We start from the raw sequence: 5,629 nt of genomic DNA on the forward strand, positions 1-5,629 counted from the left end.
GAAAGACTGGGGTTTGCAACATAGGCAAAACTTAATTGTGCTTCAGTCAGTTCTAACAGCGTTGCCGTGTGCATTATAATGCTTTTAAATAATATGTTTCGGTCACCGTAAACATACTGTTTCGATCATCGATCACAAATTAATTTTACAAGGGCTACATGCAGCCTCTGATACGGACCTGAACAGTGGTAAACAGTTCGCACTCGTGTTATGTTATAAATTGTGAGTGATAAAGACTAATTAACTGTTATAAATTTATTGTAAATTTATTGTAAAAAAATAAATCACGTAATTAAATTTACGTTACAATAATTCCGCGCCCCACCCACCCTCAAATTGGCAACTAAACTCACTTTTTGAAATTGAAATTCCGAAAAATAGTCTTGCCCCAGACCACCAGTCACCAATATCGTTAAATTACGATTAGGTATATAACGTAACCGGTGTCAGTGCGCAAACCACCACGTGCGATTGGGTCACATGTTTGACAACAACATTTGCAAAAACTTGTTTGCAAGTATTGATATTGTCTTGTACGACAGTTGAACTTTTAGTTTCTTCATTTGAGAGCTCCCCATAAAATCCGAGCTCGTGGCCTAATAATAAATAAACAAATTTGCAGTCTAAATTCACAAGGGGTCAGGCTTGGTATGTAATTTTTACGGTTGATAATTGCCAAATGTTTGGCGTTCCAAATATAAACACATTAGAATACAAAATATTACATACATACTCCGTTACCTCTATCGCATGTGATGATACATCACTAAAAATAAACACTTTTTTGTACATTACCTTCGATTTAGTACAAATCAATGTATTAAGATGAAACTCTTACCTTAATTGGTGAGGGCGGCAGCTTATATTTTGGCTTTACAAAGCATTGTTGCATATTTCCCATCGTACAACTTGAGCCACTATTAATGGTTAAGTTCATCACAAATATCACAATTTAAAAAAGAAACGCCAAGATTACACCCTCGCGTTAGAAATTAGCGCGTGCGGTATCATACCTCACTGCAAGAATAAGTAATTTTTAAATGTAAGTAAATAGAATTTCTTCGCGCGCTTCTTCGATCGTTTGAATAATAAATTGTAGTAAAGCGCGTGTATTATTTTTTGCGACGATGATTTCATGCGCCAGAAGGTTGCGCGTTCTGAATGAACTTTACAGCTATAGCCTCGTCAAAGACATATTTTATTATTGCTTAGGTTAATTAGAAAGACTCATATCAAAATTTTTAGGTCAAAGTTGAGCGTGTCTAATAGACGCACATTTGGATTGGATTTCGATCGAAATTGGTGGCGTGCGCGTGATGTCATTTATTTATTTATTTTAAAAATGTAAATGGATGTACATATGGGAATGCGTGCCATTTATTTAATTTAATCGCATAATCGACATCCTTCAAAACTGAAGGGGTGCGACGATTTAGCACAGAAAATTCACGCATGTAGAAACTATCATATTCCCATTTCAAAGGTGAAAGTGCGACAAAGTAAACGAAGCTTTCACCTCCACCTCCTAAAAATGGGAACAGTTCCTTGTTCACTGCTGACATAAGTTTTTTTAACAAAAAAATGTTTATTGTTTGATACTTTTTATTTCAAGCATTGCTCTTTTATGTCTGAATACTAAGTGCATATTTAGGACATGAGTTCTAATAAACAAAGAATAATGGCGCCTGAACTTTTAACGCCGTTTGCTATGAAGAACATAAATTTGTGCAAAAATAAACAGGGAAGTTCCTTTATTTATTTTTCTTTTCGCACACTTCAAGGGAAAACTTTTTAAGTAACCTTCGCATACCTTCGGTCAAAGATAAATGAAAAGCTTTTTAAGCCGTTTATGAAACCCATTCGCCCGTACCAACCCTTAGCCACTTATCCATTTATTCGATTCTTGCAACCACGATCCATGATCACTAATGATCACTAATTAAGGACAAAAAACCTGGTATAACGATTATCCATGCTCCTTCAGAAGTGATTTTGTCAGTTAAATGTAGACATAGGGAAAAACAATCTGTGTAGCAATCAACACACAAAAGGTGGTAGGTACCAGGAAAACCTTTTATGGCCAAAGAACCTGGAATAGCCTACACAAATACACGAAATAAATCACCTATGACAAGAAAAATATACAAATCAAACATACAAATATGAAAATCAACAAGAACGAAATACTTACAAGAGAAATCATAAACACAAAGGGGAAACAGGAGAAATCAAATCAAGTGCAAAAGACACCTACCATTCAACTTAGATAAAACCACTCGTACAGTGATAAATTGCATGTACATACAAACCAAAATGGGCTCTACTCCAGACTGGACGACCATAATTTTAACACAAAAAGTATGTATGAGAATGCCAGTAGTAAGTATTCATGTTAAGTCTATTAATGCACAACCAAAACTATATTAAGTAACAGAAAAACTGTTATTAAATTTCATATGGAAGGCCAGAGCTGAGCAGAATACTTTCAAAAAGTATTTGAATACTAAATAGTAAATACTTTACACAAATCAAAGGTATTTGAATACTAAATACTTTTACGTCCAGCACAAGCGAATACTAGATACAGATACATTGAAAAGTATTCAAATACTAAAAAAAATAAGTATTCAAATACTTTAGAATGCAGTCGAATACTTTCATAAGTATTCGAATACTTTGAAAAGTATTCCAATACAGTAAAAAGTATTCAAATACTTGTCACGCAAATACATTAAAAATTTAAAATAGTATACCTAGATAAAAGTCTTAATACTACTTAAAAAATCAAGTTATACTTTGATTGGGGTTAGCTTTTTTTATATCTTTATTGTTATATACAAATTTAAGGGGAGTAAAAGCGTAATATTATTATTATACAGGGTATCTATAAAAGAACTACGGGGTTTTAAGACAAAATATTTTAATACAGTAAAAAACGTACATACATGTTTTATACATGATTAGAAAGCTTACATTTTCAAGATTTTTAACAACTTAGTAAAGTTCAATGTGAGCTCCGTTAGTTAGTTAGTCCAGACGACACTGACTGCCTGCCGCAGCCGTTACGTCATTTCACGGTCAACGCTCCGCAGCGCTGCCAACTGTTGAGAGAAACATTCCCAATTCGTATGAGTAAAACTCTTTGAGCTGCTTGTTTCAAAGGAATTGATCAAATTTTGCTATCTTTTATAGTTTAAAAAATATTAATTTTTTAAACCCCGGAGTTCTTTTATAGACTCCCTGTATTATTATATAGGAGGTACCTACCAGGACCTTTTTTATACCAGTTATATCGTTAAGAATACGTGTACCAGTTTTCAAAGCGATCGTACGTCGTGCACATGATACTTACGCCTTTCTGAAATTAATCCTAGCGATTTTGGAACAGATCCATTTTTGACCATCCGTTTGTCCGTGTGCATGATAGTTTGTTTAGAAACGTGCCATCGCTTTGAAAATTGGTACACATGGTCTTAAGGATATAAGAAAGGTCCCTATTGTTCTTAAGTTAGTAGGTACTGCCTTTTTTTGAGGCCGGAAAAAAAATGTCTGAGATCGACCGGGAAAAAATTTTCTTATAAAATTTGGCCCGTAGAACTCAGGCAAGGCTATAAACATTTTGAGATTTGTGCCTTTCGCTGTCAAAGGAGTAAACCACGAAAGTGGCCTGTAGAATCCATGATTTCAAACAGTTCCAAGATTGGGTTACTAGTTCAAAAGTTACAGCCCTTTGAATTTTATTTCGAAATTGGTTTCTAGTCTATAACTTTTGATTGAGAAGTCTGAATAAATGGCAGTTCAAAATTTACGGAGTCTTGCAAGATCTGTAGAGGAATTGTAGTTTAAAGGCCCGGTTTTTGAATAGATAATTTAAATACAACAAGTACTAGTGCGCCATCTCCTTCGGTAATTCTATCAATTATAGTTTTAGAAGTCTAGTTGAGATGTCGCCACGTATGCAAATTCTTTTAAAATTTAATTTGAATTTATGCGATTAATAGCAACGTTGCACTTATTATTCCTTAAATGCAGTGCCCTGGGCCATTCGTTCGTGGAGGCCCTCCTTACCCTCAATAAAAACGGCAGATTGGGAAGATTCAAGCAAATCCCTAATTTGAATATGGGCACTCGATATTTGTGTAGTCTGGTTTGTAGGCAACACGTCATGCTCAATGAACAGAAAACATTTATTTTTGCAGTTCGTAACTTCTTATGCATAGGAGTTTATTTAAAACCCTAGGAAGAACAATTTCAATAACAGGTACATTAAACTGAACCGTTTTACAACAACTTTCACATGAAGATCGCACAAACAACACATTTTTTCGTGATTGCAAACTGCGTAACACTTTTGCCTTATTTCGCTGACAATTTCACTACCGTTTCTAAAACCGTAGTACTATCAAATAAACTCTAGGCTCAGTTCCTTAAAGAATAGCTTCACACCATCGCCAGCTGCTGGAATCATGTAATCGTTCCGATTTTAACCTTGAGAAGTTTGAATTGCATTAGAATGGGTTTTCTGCGAGTTCTCCACGGTGTCCTCCTGTTTTGGTTACAAAGCATTTCCCTTTTCAATTTGTGTTGTCTGAATTCAATGCTAACGTTTCTCATCCATCGAGAACTACATGTCTTCGATTGCAAGACCCAGAGCGAACAGTATCATATTCCGCAAAGGTTGAGTCTGCCGCTTTCCTGTCACTCCCAGACCCCAGTAGCCAGTTCCCTAATTTAAACCTATAAGCGAGAAAGGAATGATAACAAAGTTTAATTTTTGACTATAAAATAATCTAACATTCATTATGCATTTGAGTTGTGTGATCAAAACTCTCTAAACCTTCCCCATATAGTTCTTTACTTCAACGAAGAAAAACTATATGGGGGAAGGTTTAGAGAGTTTTGATCACACAATATATTTCAACCCACATTTCGAGGAACGATGGATCCAACCCAAAAAAAAATATGCATTTGAGTTTAAAACTTCATATATCTATGGTTTTTAAAAAACTTCGCGCTGACATCTAACGTTAGTTTCATAAGGTACATTACAAAATTAGTGTGGCGACATCTTTGAGGTGTAAGTTCCAACTAAAATAATGGTTGTAATAAAGTGTCCTGCATTTAGCGATAAAATGTTAGTTCCCAATAATAAAGACAGATGTCAGCACAATGTATTCTACTTTGTTTATTTTAATCCAAAAACTCAGGCAAGGCTATAAACATTTTGGGATTTGTGCCTTTCGCTGTCAAAGGAGTAAACCACGAAAGTGGCCGGTAGAATCCATAATTTCAAACAGTTACAAGATTGGGCTACTAGTTCAAAAGTTACAGCCCTTTGAATTTTCTTTCGAAATTGGTTTCTAGTCTATAACTTTTGATTGAGAAGTCTGATCGAAAAAGTCGATTTTTGGTAAAAAAGGAAGGTTAAGTATTCAAATACTATGCGAAGTATTCGAATACTTTACGAAGTATCCAAATACTTTGCGAAGTATTCGAATACTAAATATTTGTGAAAGTATTTGAGTTACAAATACTGCTTCCATAAAAGTATTTAATTACAAAGTATTTGAATACTTTAAAGGATTTGAATACTAAAAAGTTTTTACAAAATGGAATACTCCTCAGCTCT

This window comes from Photinus pyralis, unplaced genomic scaffold (genome assembly GCF_008802855.1).
Source record: "Photinus pyralis isolate 1611_PpyrPB1 unplaced genomic scaffold, Ppyr1.3 Ppyr1.4_LG7, whole genome shotgun sequence".
In the NCBI taxonomy this organism is placed as follows: Eukaryota; Metazoa; Arthropoda; class Insecta; order Coleoptera; family Lampyridae; genus Photinus; species Photinus pyralis.